This window comes from Pogona vitticeps, chromosome 1, assembly GCF_051106095.1.
Source record: "Pogona vitticeps strain Pit_001003342236 chromosome 1, PviZW2.1, whole genome shotgun sequence".
In the NCBI taxonomy this organism is placed as follows: domain Eukaryota; kingdom Metazoa; phylum Chordata; class Lepidosauria; order Squamata; family Agamidae; genus Pogona; species Pogona vitticeps.
Window position 1 is genome coordinate 284,025,504 of NC_135783.1, and position 19,315 is coordinate 284,044,818.

The 19,315-nt window shown below is 40.8% G+C and overlaps 1 pseudogene; it reads right to left on the minus strand.

Moving 5' to 3' along the window:
• Positions 1 to 377: 377 nt before the first annotated feature.
• Positions 378 to 18,972, minus strand: LOC110090156 (protein DGCR6 pseudogene; annotated as a pseudogene).
• Between the last annotated feature and the right edge of the window lie 343 nt (positions 18,973 to 19,315).

Consider the following 19,315-nt stretch of genomic DNA (forward strand, 5'->3'; position numbering starts at 1 on the left):
TCTGGCTGCAAAATTTAGGTTTGACTTGCAGCCAGAGAATCGACCTACAGACCAGAAAAAAACCAAAATGGAACAAAAATGGAACAAAAATGGCTGGTTATGGGATTAATCAGTTTTCAATGCATTGTAGGTCAATGGAGCCTCGACCTACAGATTTTTGACCTGCAGCCACCGTTCCAATACGGATTAATTCCGTAAGTAGAGGGTCCACTGTAATAAATATTAAACATTAAAACTTTGGTAGATACTAAGCCACCCCACCTCATCTCCAAGGTCCCACAGAGGAAGGACCTTGTTTTGCTCTAGAATAAGATGTAGATGTAATGATCATTGCAACACAAAGATAAAAGATCCAGTAATCTCCTTTAATGAGACACTCACAGAGAATCATGACTAGAAATGGAAACGGTGCTCCTCTTCTCAAGAGAAAGGCTTTTTGGCTGTGATTCTTTCTGTTGCAGCTTTCGAATGGGCTCTAGTAGATGCATCTGGAAAGTCAGCTCCTGTGGGTTGATAGTGATGTAAAACTCAGAAACCCTGGCTTTCTCCAAAGCGCTTTGCTGATCAATCCATCTATTTTATACATCATCTGATGCTCTTTGTGTATGTGCTGTTCCATGGCCTCCAGCTACCTCTGTTGGGCTCCTTTGAGGAGGGGCAAGTTGTGAGGCTTGCAGTGTTTATGGAACATCTCTTGCTTGAGGGCTTGGTGCTCATTGTGCAGCTTGAACTATTGGTTGTAAAGGTTTCTCTCTGCCAAATGCTGGATCTCCAGCAGGATCTGGACAATCTTGAAGACAGTCCCATTGAGGATGGCTACAGCCAGGTCACTGAGGATGGTGTAAATGAGCCAATGCTGAGTAGAACTGGGTAGGTCATTGCTTAGGTCCTCTAGCTCAGATAGTGGTAGTGGCGTACCTGTTGCTGGGCTTGCAGTTGGCCTTGTTGTAGATGAAGGCTGCTTGGAAGATCTGTATGGCCAGCCAGGGGTGGACAACAAGGCAGTGTCCAGACCGTGTTGTAGGAAGGGCAGGAAGGAACGTGGATGGCACAGCTCTGGCTCCTCCTCTTATTTGTGCTTTGAAGAAGAAGGAAGCAGCAGCAGTGCTCCCTTGGAGTACCAGTACTCTTTGGGAATCTCCACAATCTTCCTTGGGAAGGGTCATTCCAAGAGAGACTCCCTCTATAGATCCTAGATTCTTAATTGATAGTGAGACTTCTCTTCATATGAAGAATCACAGTGACTCTTAGTGAACACTGTGGCCGTCTCCTCTCTCTTCATAGCACAAACACAAGCAGTCCCTCCATGGATGCCTCACATTCAGTCAAGATATGCCATGATTCTACATGAAGAAGGGGAATATCCATGGTGACAGAGCTAGCACCAAATATGAAGAATGACAGACACTTTCTTGGCATTTTAACTACTGAAGTGCTTGGGAGAGATCATTAATATATATATATATCCTTTGTTTCATACATTTCATTTCATACAGCTGCAAGGCAACATGAAGGACTTGTATCATTATTATCAGGTGGCAGTCAGTTTCTTTCTTTCTTTCTTTCTTTCTTTCTTTCTTTCTTTCTTTCTTTCTTTCTTTCTTTCTTTCTTTCTTTCTTTCTTTCTTTCTTCCTTCCTTCCTTCCTTCCTTCCTTCCTTCCTTCCTTCCTTCCTTCCTTCCTTCCTTCCTTCCTTCCTTCCTTCCTTCCTTCCTTCCTTCCTTTCTTATCTAGCTTTGTTTATTAAATTTTTCATTGCAAGATTGTATGTGTGACTGTAGTTCAGTGGCTCCCAACTTTAGGTAACCAAGGTGTTCTTGGATTGCAACTCCCAGAAGCCCTGGCCAGCATAGGTAGTAGTGAAGGTTTTTGGAGTTGCAGGCCAAGCATACTGGGGTTACACAAAGTTGGGTTACCCAAGGTTCTGCTGTTGATGAATGTCTGCATTCTTCTTGTACAGGCTTTGAGTAGTTAGGTTAGAGTGAGTGCTTGTGGGTTTATCTCCCTCTTCCACCTTTCTTCCTCTTCTTCTTTTTACCCATTGGTGTGGTGCTGCAAATACTAGTGCCCACTGGCCTTTGTGCTATAGCCAGAACTAGTGTGCAGAACACTAAAAAATTTCTTCTGTCTCTGTCACATATGTCTCTTTAAGATGTGTTGTGTACTGTGTGCTGTGTGTCTTCATCTGTACCCACTTCCATTTACCCATTTACAAGGCTTTTCCTCCAAGGAAGTCCAGAAATACACAAATACCATCACAAACCCTGGTCAGGGGTGAGTTGGTATGTCCCTATAATGTACAAAATGGGCTGGGAATCAATCTGCATGCCACTATTTAGGCACAGGTTGGGTCCGGAAGCCAATGAGCTTCCTTAATTTTAACACTGAAAGCCAATTCTTTTTTTAGCTCTCCTAACTCATCCAGTTATTTCCTTGAAATACCAATATAGCTATCTTAATCTACCTAAATGTGCAATCTATTAATTTAGAGTACAATGTATCATTATTAATTCAGACAACATTTCTCAGAAGAGAAATGAAACATTTCTAGTTTCTCTTCTGAACTAAAATTCTACTTTGCTCTTGGGAATATTCAGCAAAATCTATGCCCTCCCTGGTATTGCTACAGACAACACTATATGCAATAATAAAAGTTTGGTAGTTTTAAGAAGAGGTGAATGAATTATCCTGAAATTTGCAATGGATTCATGGGTAGCAGAATGGTGGAACCAGAAAAAGGATGGCAAATATCTGGAGAACAATTGATAAATTTGTCTCTTTGTTGAGGAGGGATAAGAAAAAGAAATCTTACACTTCTTTTTCTTAACTGAGTAATTTCAGCTCAAACTAAGTTTACACTTTTCAAGTCAGTGGCTGAAATCCTGTTGTGTAGTTACTCAAAGGGCATTAAGTTTTAGAGGCTAACTGAAGTTAATTAGGAAATCTCTCTAAACATTAGCTGTTACATACAGAGTCAGGTGACTCAAGAGTGCATCAGGTACTATCTATGGAGATTTCTTTTGGCTAGTCACTTCTAAAACTTATGGCATTTGAGTAACTGTACAATAGGATTTCAGCCACTGACTTGAAAAGTGTAGGTGTGTGGGTAACATTGAATTACATTCCAAGGACACAAAAGGCTTGTTCAATATTCCCTACTGGACTGGAAGAACTAATTTCAGAAAATACGTTTAGGGTTTTAAAAGATAGGCACTTCCTCAAAATGTCACTCTGGATGTTTGAAAAAAGCTTTTCAGAAGAGGAAGCTTTGGTAGTATGTGAGCTCAGATTAATCAAACAATGATCTAATTTTATCTCCTTGGAAAGTTCAGAGAGCAGTTCCAATTCCTTCAGCAAGAAAGCTGAGATTAAGGTCACTGTGTGGAGGCAGAATTGTATTGTACTGTTCCAACAATAAATATATCTGGAGAGCCAATTTTCTGGTAAAGTTCAGATCAACCTAGGTTTGTTTAAATACTTATAAACTGCAATGCAAGAAATATGTCAGAAATATCAGAGGAAAAACAATTATTATTTATTCAGGAAATAGTAGAGGTGTGCTGCCCCACGTTATGCTGGAGAAAATCTTGGAGCGATTTTGGTTAATCCATCTTTAGGTAGCACAGCATAAAGTTAAAAAAAAACCACCCCCAAACCAGAAAACCCAACTGCAGCAAAGGGGAAACATGAAGGAGAATAGCTGAAAATCTCAACCTCCACCCAGTCCATTTTTAATCTCACAGTGACTAGCCCTTTGTATATAAAAAAACACTCTACAAGTCACTTCAGTAGAAAAGAAAAAACACTTTTACTTAATATTGATCTTCACTTAGATAAGGTATCCTTCAGTCTCGAGAGACTATGGTAACGTGCTCTGTATGGAGGACTTGGAACAGAAGTGATCTTCACTTACAATCAGAAGAATAAAAGTAAGGAAAAAGAAAAAACTGCACCCTCAACCATATGGGAGACTGAATCTATCATGTTGGCTACATGATCAATGGTCAAGGAGGAAGAGAGAATAAAACAAAACAAAAAACAAAACAAAACAATGGAAGCAAAATAAACAAACAAGGTGGATACTTGCCTCAAGCCTGAGCAAGAAGGACTTTACTAATAGGTTAGTGGCAAGGCACAATTGTGTTGGGCTGTGAAGGAACCTTTTCCCCATGAAACCCAGTGTTATGTTGCATGCAAGATCATTAATTTCTCCCATACAAAGGACACAGAGATTGGGCTGATCCATTTTATGTCCTTTTAGTGACAATTCAATCTGATCCCATTCCATGACTTCAACAGTATTTGTGTATTTCCAGTTCTTTTCGAATAGCTTATTCTTGTAAATGACAAGGCTAGATCATAGAATGGATCACATAGGCAGGACAGAAGGGCACCAGCAGCAATACATAGAGATGAGTATTTTCCCCAGCCACAAAGAGCAAGTCTCAGTTAACTCTCTAAGCTAGTCACAGGAAGGTAGTGAGTTGCTTTAAAAGGGTAACAAGCATATTCCTCTTTGAGTCTTTCTTAAAGGGACAATACAGGAATCCTGCACATCTACACTTTCCATTCTTTCCCCACCTTTCATTTTCCTTAGGTCTGAAATGGTTATATGTCATTTAATCGATGACTTTGTGTGAGAAAAGCACGGAAGATTCATTTCTAAGGTTAAAAAGCATACTCTGTTCTATCTTCTTCGGCTCTTCATTTTCTTTCTCTACTTTTAATTTCAATGCCAGGTTTAAAACAAGGGGTCTGTGTTGTACCATTTCACCTTCCTAATGCTTCAAGGCTTTGTGGTCCACCCTGTGGTTGCACTGGAAATGTACACACATCCCTGTTTTAATTTGTATTTATAGTTTTGTTCAAAGACTGCTCACATCCCTGGTATATAGTCACAACTGTAGGAAGCACATGCACTGTCTTCAGCCAAATGTGCAAAAATGGACAGGATCAGAGTATTGTGATTACAGATGGATTCCGTAGAAGAGCAAAGAGGCACCGTTCAGCCCTGGAACAGAACGCAACAGCTCCTTCATATCCCATTCTGCATTCATAGGGCTAGAAAGAAGACAAGTGATTTGAATTCAGGAAAGAAGAAATGGAAATAGAATCCTCACTAGCCACAGGATCAGTACCTACTGATTCACTTATCCACTGACTTGAAAATATCAAATTGAAGAAGAAACCCAGAAATACCTATTTATATGTATTTCCAGAGTGTATTTATCAGAACTGGCCACTAGAAAGAGCCAGAGACTACGTAGAGTTCAATATTTCTGTGTTTTTCAGCATCTGCGGGGGGGAGGGGCACCTTGCAACTGATTCCCACAGATAGTACAGTCTTACTGTAATGTAGTAGACTGGAGTGTTGAGGCCAAAGGAGAAGGCAGGTGAACCTCCCAAAAATCCAATATATCCTCTGGACACTCCAACTACTGCAGAATGGCAGAATACTCCAATGGAGATTACCTCACTATGGATATAAATCTCCTTGTTAACCATTAATCAGAGCTTTAGAGTGAAGACGAAGCCTTGTGTTGCTGCTTAGATTATCTTTTTGCATTACAGATTAATCTTGTTTGTTTTCTCTCTCAATCAGTTTGCTGAAAATTACTGAGTGTCATTGCACTTTTGGACTGTGTCTTTGTGATTTTTGAAGTATAATTCTTGTCTGGGCATTGAGTTGATAGTTCCCCAACCTTCCTGTTGCAGCTATTTGCATGCCTGTCAGGCAAAGGATTTTTTTAATCAGTATAGATCCTACAGTGCACAAATGGTGCCATAGATCTGTAGATGGAGTGCAACCCTCTAAAGGGTACAGGGTGGATCAAGTCCAATCTGTATGCCCTTTATTTGGATATAGACTGAGTCAGTGACCTTTCACATGCCCCTAGCCATGAAGCTGCATTTTAACTGCATGATAATTCCTACCAGTGCCTTAGATCTGTGTAAGAGCAGTGTCTCACCCCATTGTTTCATTCACCTTAATCCATATAGGCATCCTTCAGTCTCGAGAGACTATGGTAACATGCTCTGAATCGAGGAGTGTCCTCTCCAGAGCATGAAGCCCGGGTAAGGTAATACGGAGGATAGGCTGTTACCCAAGCAGCAGATCCCCCCTCTCCACATTGCTGAAATGGTCCAATGGAAAGGCAAGAGCCAATACAACTGGTTCCAGCAATGTCACAGGAGTTGGCAGAATGACACATGCTGCCTTCGGGACTCCAGCTCCGGATTTTGCCTCGAGGTTAACTCCTGAAGCCTTTTCCATGAGTGGATATAGCCACAAGGCAGTGGAGGTTTGAAATCGGAGTTTTCCTTCTCCTAGATGGGCTGCCTTCCATGGCTGACGAGCCCCACCTCACCTTAATATAGGGTCCATTTCAAGATGCTCTTGCCTTTGCACCCATGTCTTTTTCTAAAGTACAAGCCCTGGGGAATGAAAAAGACATGGCTTGTGGAGCTTTTAACATGGATTGTTTTCATATGTGTTGCTACCAAGCCTTGGCTTCTATGAGGTAGGTTGAGATAAATCAAACAAACCAATCAACATTCTGACTAAGAGCACTTGGGAATGACAGCAATAGTTTGATCCTGAAATGGCAGTGCAAACAGTAGAAAGGTAAAATGTCTTCAAACAACTAGGCATGAATGGATTAACACCATCATGCAATGCAGTTTGGTTATGTACAAAATGCTGTTACTTAGGAGTGGAAATGTGTCTGCGAAGCAACCAACATGAAATTGACACAACTACGGGAGGTAGTGAAAGATAGGAGTGCCTGGCGTGCTCTGGTCCATGGGGTCACGAAGAGTCGGACACAACTAAACAACTAAATGATGATGATGAATGAGGAGTGGAAATATGTATTTGTGCATTTTCCATGCTGAAATCTCATGACGACCATTAATAATTGTACACATGCCATAACTAGAGTGCCTATGCCCTAATTTTATGAAGCTTGGGAAGGAATAGCATACATGCATAAATAAACATATTTCATTTTCTACTTCCACCTTATTAAACTAGATGAATGATAGAAGTAGCTGAAGAACAGGACATAATTTTAACATATGTATAGGCCCTGAAAGCATTTGCTCAGAAAGGAGTATAAATATGACATCTTTCCTGTATCCGACCTCCAGCAGAAAACAAATGTGTTTTCCGAAAGAAGACGCTGGAACCAGTATAAGGTGAGAACATTAAGTTGTCAACTTAATACTTCTCTCAACTGTCAGCCTTTGTCAGAACCTAGTGCTTGTTAGTTTCCAGGTTAGTCAGCTCAGAAGCTTTTTGCTGGCACAGGAAAGTTAGAAACAAATACAGCCCAGATCCCTTGAAAAGCCACACATCTGAGACAGTATATGAACAAAAAGTTATCTGTGGCATGAGTGCCCTGAAGCCATAACAGTTGGCTATGTGCTAAAATGAAAAGAAAAAATAGTTCAGCGTGAGGTCTTGATTCATTAACTTGATATGTGTGCAGTCCACCTGGCAGAGTGTCTCTCTCTGTGTGTCACTCTGTGGGTACGCACATATTTTCCCCCACATATATAGTCCATTTTACAATCATAAACTGGCAAGATATGAAACCCTAACAAGAATGTACGTCCTTGTTTTTCCATTTGCAGAACTGCAAAATTATTCCCATCCAAAAAAAGGAAGGCAAAGGTATTTTATGGCAATTTGGAAAAAGAAGAGAATGACCAATTTTTATGTGCAACTTGTACAAATAATACAGTGGTTTAGGTATCTGGTTGCAGAGCCAGAAGTTGGGAGCTTGATTCTCCACCGTGCATTCTGTGAGTAGAGCAAGCCTATGTGGTGTTGGGGAAGCTGCACAGTTTCAGGACACCCCAAAAGAAGGAAATGGTGAACTACTTCTGAGTATTCTTTACCTAGAAAACCTTGGAAAGGGTTGCCATGGGTCAAAATTGACGAGACAGCACTTGATTATTATTAATACAAATAGAAGTGCAGTAACTGTATTTTTAAAAGTGATGAAGGCAGAACATTATCTTCTAAGGATCAGAACCATCTGAGTGCTTGATTGGTTATATTTCCCCCCACAATCAATCAGTTCTGTCCTTGCTGTGTGAGGAAATGCTTTGTTTCTCAATGGAAAAAGACTCGATTTTAGTGCAGACATATTTTGTGTGAATTATGCAGACATTGATAAGAAAAAAATAGTCCTCCTCATCTTATTCGAACCTGGAAGTGAAGACAAGGTGTTTATTTCAAGACAGGATGACCTATCTCAATGAGAATGAAGCATTTAGCATTTATTCTTTGCATCCCTAATGGAGACATCAGGAACCCAAATTAGAACAAAGGCAATGACCACAATCTGCATTCCCAGCCCAACTTTCAATCTGAGTTTGAAAACAGATGGATATTCTTTGCAGTCTTAATTAATATAGGAAGGAAAAGATATAAGGAATTATAGATGCTGGCTGCAATGTGTATAACTAAGACCACAAAAGAATCAAGAACAATGCTGGAGAATATTTATTCATCTTTTGAACTCTTACATCTGCTGAAAGCAATAATCAGAACCTTCAGTCTGCAAAACATTTTAAATTAGGGTTGGAAAGAATAATCACTAAAATCCCATCCTTGCAGATTTTGAATGTCTCAATATGATAAGATATTTTAATGAGGAATTTTAAAGTCAGGTTCTTTGCCTCTAGCTGAGTCAAAGAACTGTCCCTCAATATTTCTGTAACTATTGCAAGATATCTCTAGTCTTTTTTCTCTAGGAGAAACAAAGCACATACTGTATGTACACACAGAGAGGAACTACAGAAGAATTGGCTAATTGTTAAGATTGATTTCAACAAATCATTTCTTGCTTCAAATTTTTAAATTAATCCTTGGGTTGATTTGCACAATTTTTGCAGGGCACAAATTGCACAAAAGCAGCTATTTAGTCCAAAATGAAAACGAGATAGAGCATTTTTGCACAAACATCACTTTTTCCAATGCAACAATCCTATCCACCCTCCCTACTCCTAGGAAATTTTTCCATTCCTCATTGGTGAGGAGTAGAAGGTTGCACTTCTTCACCCTTGCCTCTGAAGAAAAGAGAAGAGAGAATATATATCCTTCTTTCAAACGGGTTGGAAATAATGATTAGAAAGAACTTATACTGACTAGGTAAGTAACTCAACTTTCCAGATGCAATGTGTTTTTATGTTTCTCAGACCATCCTTTCTGTTTAGCTTTTCAAAGCCTTCTCTCATTCTTTTAGGCATGTGGAAATCATTTTTCTAATATGGACCTTAGTTCTGGCAGAATTAACCCCTTAGGCTAAAATTTACTTCTTGGGTTCAATGGTTCCCTGAGATTCTTTCTAAAAAAAGATTTTTAATACATGCTTGAACAGACAAATGAGGATGATGGTGGTGATGCTCAATAATTTATGAAGACAGAAAGAAACTAGTACAGGGATCCTGAAGTGGTATGAAACAGGAGCCCAGGCTTACCTGGGCACTGCAGTTGCTGCCAAGAAGGGCTCACCTAGGGCAGGGTGCTAGAACAGGCATGGCGCCGGCCATGTGGTCTACTAGAGCCTGCCTCAGGAGCCCTGATTGGCTAGTGGGGAGTGGGGTTTCCCTGCTGGCCTGGTATTGGCTGGCAGGGGGAGATCCAAATGGTGAAGGGGGAGTGGAAAAGGAGGATTTTCTCCCTAGTCTGTCTGCCCAGCTTAAAAGCAGTGAGCACAGCCATCCACTGTCTAGGCTGCTGGTCACCAGTACCCATCTCCTTTCTTCTTTTCCCTTCCTCCCTACATCTGGTGGAACCTTCAGTGGCTGCTGAAGTGAATGGTGGTGGGCATTGGGTGGCAATTTGGCCTCTCGATGCACCAGATCCAATCCCACAATGCTGGCCAGGGACTACTGCTGTAACCAGTAAAGTTGTGGCCTTTCCTCCAAAGAATCGTGTGTATTGTATTCCTTTGTACTGTAGTTTATAGAGCCCTGGGGAGAGCCCACTCAGGGATAAGCCAGCAACCGCATCAAGATGGAATTTCTGCTATTAGCAAATTGCTGTGTCCTTTATTATTATTATTATTATTATTATTATTATTATTATTATTATTATTATTATTATTATTATTATTATTATTATTATTATTATTATTATTATTATTATTAATCTATGTCAAAAAGTTGTGGAATGAAGAATGGACCTTAAACATTTGGTAGTTTCAAAAGCAGTGAATGATACCCTTGTTAATTTAGTAAATGAAGCATGATATTAAAAGGAAGGGCGGGAGGAAGGGAAGAAAATAAAAGATCAGCTTTGCTGTCAGCAAGCTCTCTGCTCCAGTACTTTTTGTCAGATTTACAGTAGCTGGACAGGGGCTTTCCCAAGTCTGTCTTTCTTGGATGGGTGGCGGGAAGAGGAATATATAAATATTTTAAGTAAATAAGTTTTATATACAAGAGAGAGACAGAAAGAGCTGGAGAAGGGGCCAAGGACCCTTCCTTCAGCCACTTCCTTATCTAATATGCACTACACTCACATAACGATGGGATACAGAAGCCATATCTAAATCCTTCTAACAAATATTTAGCATCTGAACTATTTGGATCATGCTTTAACCAGGCCTCTGTAGTGTTCAGCCCTGCCCTCACCTGTCCGTCACAGGTGAGCAGTGGAAAAGGAGGCAATGAGTGAACGGAAGGTGGTGCTAAAGGGGGAGGGGCTTGGATATAAAGGGGAGTGTATGGTGTATGAGAGGAGTATGTGAGTCTGTGAGTCTGTGAGCCAGTAAGTCAGTGAGAGTAGGGTTCTGTGTGTCAGTGAGTTCAGTGAGTGAGAGTGATTGATTAGCAACTTGTGATTTACCTATTACATATTACTGATCAAACAAACAAGTTTAACTTTCAAAGTAACACATGTCTCATTGAATAATTGGTATTGAAACAGTAATACCTGGTGGCAGCAACTTGGGAAGAAGAGTGAGCACCTCCTGGAGGCCTGAGATAATAGAGGTTTCAGCATGCTCGCTACAGCCTCTAAGACATCAACTCTAATTGGGCTGGGCCCCATTACTAGGTGCGCCCCTGCCACTGTTAGGTTTTTTTACCTCCTCCAGCTCCTTTGTTTTGTTTCAGAGAACTGGCTCTAAAACATGTAGTGTTGGGGTGGCGAATCCCACATGTGCTACATTCATGCTTAAATTAGCATGGCCTTTTAGTACAAAATCGCTTGGAATTGTATTCCCAACAATACATGTGGGGTTGGACCGCCTGCCTCACAGTAAAGGGGGATTTAGACCAAGAACAGCTTTTTTGTTTAAGTGTCCACTATCAAAATGCTCCCCTGTGTTTGGTCTAGCCAGCATCATATGTTGCAGCCACAATCTGGGTTATGGCTTGCTCCAATGCATGTTGGGGTAGATTGCACTGCTCATTCTGAAAGCTTGATCATAGTGAAGCCGTGCCATGCCAGAAAAAATCCATATACACCGTGTATATGGTATCTAAATATTAAAATAGAGATTGAGCTCCCCATGGTTGGGCTTTTACTATGACTCCCGTATAAATTAAAAAGCCTGGAAGCCAGTTTGCCCAATTTCTTTCTGGCTTCTTTCTCCTCCTCTTCTCTTTTTCCTTTCCATCCTCCTTATCTAACTCTTTCCTTTCTACATCTCTATTTAGTAAGTCAAATAGATCTACGGTAGCCAGGCTGAGATAGTCACCTAACGGCATAGAATAATCTCCATATGGAAGAGCACATACCAGTATCATATTGTAGCCCCTGTTAGCTACAAAAGGGTAAGGCCACCCGCCAGCACTGGCCAGGCTTCCCTGATTTGCTAGTGTTAAACTGGGATATGCCACCCCGAGCCACTGAATTGTGACATGGCATATGGCCAAGATGTGCCAGGCAGCCCCATGTTTTGTGTGTTGGCAGATGCAAGTGTTGTGGGTACAAATTAGCTGCCCAGAGTAGTCAGTTGACTAGATGGGTGGGGTATAATCTCAATAAATAAATAAATAAATAAATAAATAAATAAATAAATAAATAAATAAATAAATAAATAAATAAATAAATAAATAAATAAATAAATAAACAAACATCCTCTGGCCCAAGGCCAGGCAGGGGTCAATGTGTAGGTGTCAGGAGAAATACTTCACTCACCCGAAGATGTTGATGGTAAGCTGGGACCCTCCACAGTGTGTTGCCTGTCGGGAGAAACTTCTAGTACATCCTCCTGATGCTCCTGGCACTTGATATTTGACATGGTCATTGCCAACAAGGATGATCTGTTGCTCCTTTCAGAACATCTAGGTTTAGGCGTTGATGCAACCCCTTGTCACTTTTCCAGGGGATACAATAGGCAAAAGTCCAATAAGTCAGTCCAAAGTCAGAAGTCTGGGAGATACAAAACAGATGCCAAGTTGTCAAAGCCAAAACACAAACCATAGTCAGAGTCCAAGAGCCAAGGGTCAAGTAAGCAAAATTCAAGATAGTAGACATGTGGATGCTAGCCAGAGAAGGTACCTGTTGCTTCCACAGATTTCCAAGCCTTCTAGGTACAAATTATATAGGAGCAGCAACTATCAAACTCCTAGAAGCCTTCCATCTTGTTAAAACTCAGGACTGGTCGACCTGATATTCCTGTGGAAAGCATTCATGTGAGCTTTGGATCTTAGTGTCATGAGTCTTTGCTGAAGCTTGTCCCTCCCTCTGGCTACTGGCGAAGGAGAATCTGGTGGTGATTCAGCTGTCTGTGCTTCTAATTGCCCAGCATTTTCCTCAGCTGAAATTAACCTCTCAGATCTTCTTCTGTTGAACTCATGACACTCCCACAGCCGCGCTCCTGTCAACCTCCTCCAGTGGCTGCTCAGCCTCAATAACATTAATATGCTCCATTAGGTCATATGCTAAAGCCTTAAGTTTAGCTTTACAATTACTTTTAGATCTCGTTAGACCCCAAGAGTCTCACACCATCCGTGGGGGGGGGGCAAAGCTCATTCATGCTACCCAAAGCCTCGTCAGCTTGGTAGCGACTTTGTCATTCTGAACTGTCTTTCCTAAGGAGATGTAAACCAAAAATATAACAACCAGAATGCACCACAACTACAAAAATATGAAAGAAAAAATATATTAAAAAACCCAAATCTGAAAAAAACAAGAAAAAAACACATTTATATAGTGTAAGTTGAAACCGACATTGCATATCTTTAAAGACAGCTCTGTGAAGCATGCATACAGAAATATAATCCAGATCTAATCACGGTACATGTTACTGAAGCCAGATCTTTCTTACTGGGAAGGCAGGCAGATGTTAAGAGGGGCCCATAAAGACTCCTTTATTGCTGTATGAAGAAATATATTAAGATAGGCCTTATTTCATATCTCCACATAAGCCTTTTTTATTTCCTCTAATCCTTTACAAACAAGAAAGAAATCCTCCATATATTCTGCAGGGCTGAATAGCTCAATAATTTGGCAGTTTCCTAACTTCAGTGAAATTACCAGTTAATGAACTTTAATTATTCCTAATGAATTGAGGGTCCCACAGTGAATATTTATAGGAAGAGATCATTTCCCACCATTTTTCAGCAAGTTGTAACTTGACGTTTTCACTACAGTCCTAGTGGTGAATGTTTGGAAATGGTTTGGTCACATAAGCAATTAGTAAGATTATATCATATTCTCTTTCAGTTATTCATTGGCCACCTTAATGGGCTCAGCCTGTCAACTAACTGTAATGAAAGAATAAATTCTTTATCGTAGCTCATTGTTAAAGGTACTTGCATGGAGACAAGGGTTTCTAATTACAACCAGCTAGATAAATCTTCTGTACATTATGCAAGTGAAGGGGTTCCCTGATGTGAATGAATTCTAGGACTATTCTATGTAAGACTTCACCAGAGATGTGTTCAAGTGTGTGCCATTTTTAATGGCCCCCAAAATTGGAACTATTCTCTGTGATGTATTAGTTCATGGTTTCCAACTCCCCAGAAGTTTTTGAACTAAAATTTCCAGAAGCTTTCACCACTAACTGTGTTGGCCAAGATTTTTGGAGGCTGTAGTCCAAGAACATCTGGGGACCCAGGCTAGGAAGCACTGCACTAGTTTATTAATATTTCATGCTGCCAGTGGAGTATTGCAAACAGTAGCAGCAGCAACAACAGCAACCTGCTTCTGGAGAGGGATTTGGCCACAACAAGGGGAGAAGGTATTTAATTACCTCCTATGTCTGTTGTTGCCCTGATAAATTAATACCCTCCCCCGATAATGTTATTTGTGCTTTTAGTAGTCGGTATGTTAAAAACAAAGATGCATTCAATGTCACATCTAGTTTCTTGTTGAAATGTTTCTGAGCAGAATTCTGATCAGAACAGATATAAAAAACAAAAAAGAAAGTTTGAGCTAAATTAGCATTAATAACAACAACAAGAACAACAGCAACAACAGACATTGCAATTCCAGGGGATGCCAAAGTTGAAGATAAAGAATTGGGAAAACTGACAAAGTATAGAAACCTGGCAACCGAAACATCCCGCTTGTGGATGAAACACACTTCAGTGGTTCCCCCTGTCATCAGGGCTTTGGGAACAATATCAGAAAATTTCCCAAAGTATTATAAGGAGTTGGAGATTGAAGAAATTACATTAGAGCTACAAAAATGGAAATATTAGGAACAGTATATATACTACATCATATTTAACAGATACTTAAGTTTTTGGCTAAAACTTGCATCTGTTATACCGTGTTTCCCGGAAAATAAGACAGGGTCTTATATTAATTTTTGCTCAAAAAATGCATTAGGGATGCTTTATTTTACAGTCATGTCATCTTCTGCTGGTTGCTGCACAATGGTGGAGGGTGGCAGAAGTGGAGGGATTAGTTTATACATTTCCTGCTTCCAGGTTTTTGATCAAATGGATATATTAATTACAGATAGTTGGAAAAGAAAGATACTATGGTTCGAAAGCTGAGACAAAAAAAAATGAAATGTCTGTGAGTCATCTCAATAGAACGAACATCATGGTGGGACTCAGACCACTTGCCGAATAACATCTCTTTGATACTGGTGGCATCCGAAGGACTTTGCCATAATCTTCTTGGAACCAGAATATTGTTGCTCACAAGTGTAGCTAGTTTTAGCCAGACTTTACAAAGCAAAGATGATGCAGCTGCTACACTTCACCTTGTCACCTTGGCTGGGGGAACTCTGTGAAATAGCAGATGGTTCTGAATATGTAGCCATGAATCATTGTCAACAGATTGTCTCTTCAAATTGTCTACAGTACAAAGAGTTGCTGAAGCCTTGCATGATATTTTCATTATGATTAATGTCGCTGATCTCAAGTATTGATGCTGACATACTCTTGATTATTAAAATTATTGTCTTGATTATTGAGAAGTGGAATGGAAAGAATACCACTGTGTTTCAATGTCTAAAAAAGATTTCCTTCTATCATCATTTCTCTACCAGAAGAGAATGTAAGAATGAAGTAACATTTTTGCCATTATGTATGCCTTCAGAGGCCACAGAGTTTGCAAGAAAAAAGAATAGCAATTTAGAGCATAATTTGCAGTCCATGTTTTGTATCTGTCAAGAAGATGGCAGAAGGCAGAGCATTATATGACAGCAAAACATAGAGATGGCAAAACTGGGCTATTCTTAATCTATGCCACTGTTGGATAAATCCACTGCATCTTTTTTTCTATTCATCTATTTTGAAAGATCACTTGAAATGTTATTATTTCAGTATGTATATAATTAAACATTTCAAAACATATTTTCCTTAAAACCATTCACAAGTTAATGGGGTCATACTGTAGTAGAAAAACCTTACTGCTTGTACCACCTTGAAAGTTTGATTTGTCATTAGCTTCCAAAGACTGCCTATAAAGAAATGAACTGCAGTCCACAAATAATTACACCAAATCAAAATAGTTAATCTTCAAGTTTATTTGAAGTCTTTTTGATTTTTTTAAAATTTTAGATGTGTTTCAGATGTGTTTTGATATTCTGCATTTTTGTGTTTTGATATTATATTTTTGAGCAGAGAAGAAAACTGCTCAATAGTTCAATGGCTTAGGTACATGGCTGCAGAGGCAGAGGTTGGGAGTTTGATTCCCCATGGTGGCTCCTTGATAGGGGCTGGACTCGATGATCCATAGGGCCCTTTTCAGCTCTGCAATTCTAAGATTCTAACTGCAGTAGAACATTCAGGGTGAAGTATAGTGTGTAAGTGAATTACAAATGGCATTGTCCCCTTACCTTGGAATAAGACACTAGACAAATGTTATGGAATAAACATGGGCCACACTTTATTGAATATGCTTATGGAAAAAAGGGGGGATCTGCTGTAGTGCAGAATCAGGTTCTGCAGAGTGGTTTCAATGGACCCCTACCAAACTATAGGTGAGTCCTGAGCCCCAAGATCTCACCGTTGTGAAGACAGTGAGAACACGGCCAGCCTAAATTTGACCACTCCTGGACCTCAATTCCCCTTGTTCTTGTTGACTGTTTTTTCTGGGAGTGGCTCCAGCAGATCTTCTCCCCCAAGCACTGCAATCACATGAGCTGCAGTGCTGGGAGATCAGATGAGCTATACCTTACCCGTGTTTGTGAGGGGACTCACCAAAACCTGTTATATCTGCACTAACCACCTGTGTGACCAAATTTGACCACCACCCATTATGCCAACACACCTTTTCCAGTGTGGGATAGGCGAAAAATCCCCACTTCCAAAGGCCAATCAGGATGAGGGTCAAAAATTCCTATCTGGCCCCAAAACAGGTGACCAGCAAAACTCACAGAAGTATTCATGGCGGGCGGGTGGGCTGGCAAAAAGGAAGAGACAGAAGGTAGGAGGAGCCTTAACTTAAATACTCTCCCCCTCCCCTCCTCTCATCTCTCTCTCCGAGCTTACCTTCTTTCACATTATATCGGGAATGGAACAATGGTGGCTCCACTCTGCTGAAGAACTCAGCAGCAGACCGGTTCCCTATCCCGGAATAAGACACAAGACAACTGTTATGGAATAAACATGGGCCACACTTTATTAAACATTCAAATTTATCATTTATGGAAAAGGGGGGACCTGCTGTGGTGCAGAATTAGGTTCTGCAGAGGGGTCTCAATGGACCCCTACCAAACTATGAGCATGTTCCGAGCCCCAAGATCTCACCGTTGAGAAGACAGCGAGAACCTGGCCGGGCAAATTTGACCACCCCCAGACCTCAAGTCCCCTTCTTCTTGTTGACTGTTGTTCTACAAGCGGCCCCAGCGGGTTTTCTCCCTCAAGCACTGTAATCACACGATCCACAGCGCTGGGAGATCAGATAAGCTATACCTTACCTGTGTTTGTGAGGGGACTCACTGAAACCTGTTATATCCACAGTACCCACCACGGCAAGGGCCAAGCTATGCTTAAGGCCCATCCCCACCATAGAGCCTCTTGAGCTCCAAAAGCAGCCCCCCTTGATGTCAGCCAAAAATATTTCCAAACTTCTGTCGGAGAGGTGTACTCCATCCTAACAAAAGAGCTTGGGCCTGTCAGCACAGATCTCCTGTTGACCAATCACCGATCCAAGGCCGTCGCATACAGCTCTACACACCTCTCTGTTAACCTGCCTCCTTATGGTTTTAATATACTGAACCTGGTGCCCATCATGCCAAACAAGCTGAAGGATGACCGTGGACCAGAGAAAAATCATCTTGGGATACGTCGCCCTCAGCTGTCTGAGGTCTCGAATAACATCCAAAACCATGGCCTTGCCACCTTGCTTTGCCAGGTCATTACCTCCCAGATGTATAATCAAGACATCTGAGGGTTGCATGCTGAATGCAGACGCTCTGCATAACTGGCTCCATAACAGTCCATGGATCCCTCTCCACACAATTTGGGCTCTGTCTGTGAGACCCAAATCATTCCCCCACTCTGACTGAGCAGCATATATCGCTAGCCAAAAAACGAAGCTTTCTCCAGAAAGAGCAGATCTGCAAGACAAAATATGCACCTGCCTAGATGTGAGGGAGTGTTCTTATATATCTACAATAGGTGGTAGATGACCAACACCCCAAATGCTTGATGTCATTAGGATGATAGCCTAGCGCAGTGGTTCTTAACCTTTTTGAAAGCAACGCCCCCTTGAGCCATTGAGGAAGTTATCATCGCCCCCCTCCCCGCGGTGATATCTTTCTTATTTATTTATTTATTTATTTATTTATTTATTTATTTATTTATTTATTTATTTATTTATTTATTTATTTATTTATTTATTTAAAGACACTTAAATCCAATGACCCCTGAAAACAAAATTGAATTCCAAGAAAATGAAATGCCCCCAAAAAGTAACATTTAATGATTTAGTTGCAAGTGAATTTTAAGACACAAAAAGAAATATAAAAAGGGCATAAAAGCAAACAGCAATGCAGGAACTAAAAATTTCAAAATGAAAACTCTGAAACTAAATTAAGATTGGAGGAAAATATATATTCATGCATATTGTAAAAAGGCTGCAGCCATCTTCACAGGTTTGGCTTGCTCCAGCGCCCCCCTACTGCCCCTTTTTGCTCCAACGCCCCCACGCCGCCCCTTTTCGTTCTACCGCCCCCCTGAAAAATGAAATCGCCCCCTGGGGGGCATTATCGCCCACGTTAAGAACCATTGGCCTAGCGCAGCTGCCATTGAGGCTGCTCCTATTCTAAATGAGTGAGTTCTGAACTTCCTACCTTGGACCCATATTCTGATTAAGGCCAATCAGTCATTTTCCAGAACTGAAATTTTGTCAAAGGGGTTCCATCCTCATGTATGAAAAAATATCCTTGGCCCTGTCCTCTAACTAGTAAATAATTACCTATCACTTTTACGGGGCAAAGACCTGCCACCGAACAAGGACTCAGGGTCAGGTCCACTCCTCTGCCCACTGATCTGCCTTGGATCAGTGTATATGTACCCGCGTAGCATTGTCCTCTGTTGCCACATCATGCAATTGTAAAGCCACTCTTGATACATCTACTTGATGCTAAGACCTCACTAATCCTCAATGCACCGAAAAATGTCAGTAATGAGGCTGCCTGGAACAGCACAGCTTCATATGCTTCATATGCATCCCTGCAGATAAGAGGCCACATTTGACATATATTCTCCAACAATGCAGAGGATATTGGTGTCCTCGCGTCCCTAACACGACCTCTTCCTTTACTCCAGCCTTCAATCATTTTCTTGATACGAAGGTCAGTGGTATAGTCCTGATACCTATGACTCCTAGCATGAAAGGCTAAAGCTGAAAACTTGCCCTGGATGGAACCTGGGGCTAAACCTTTCC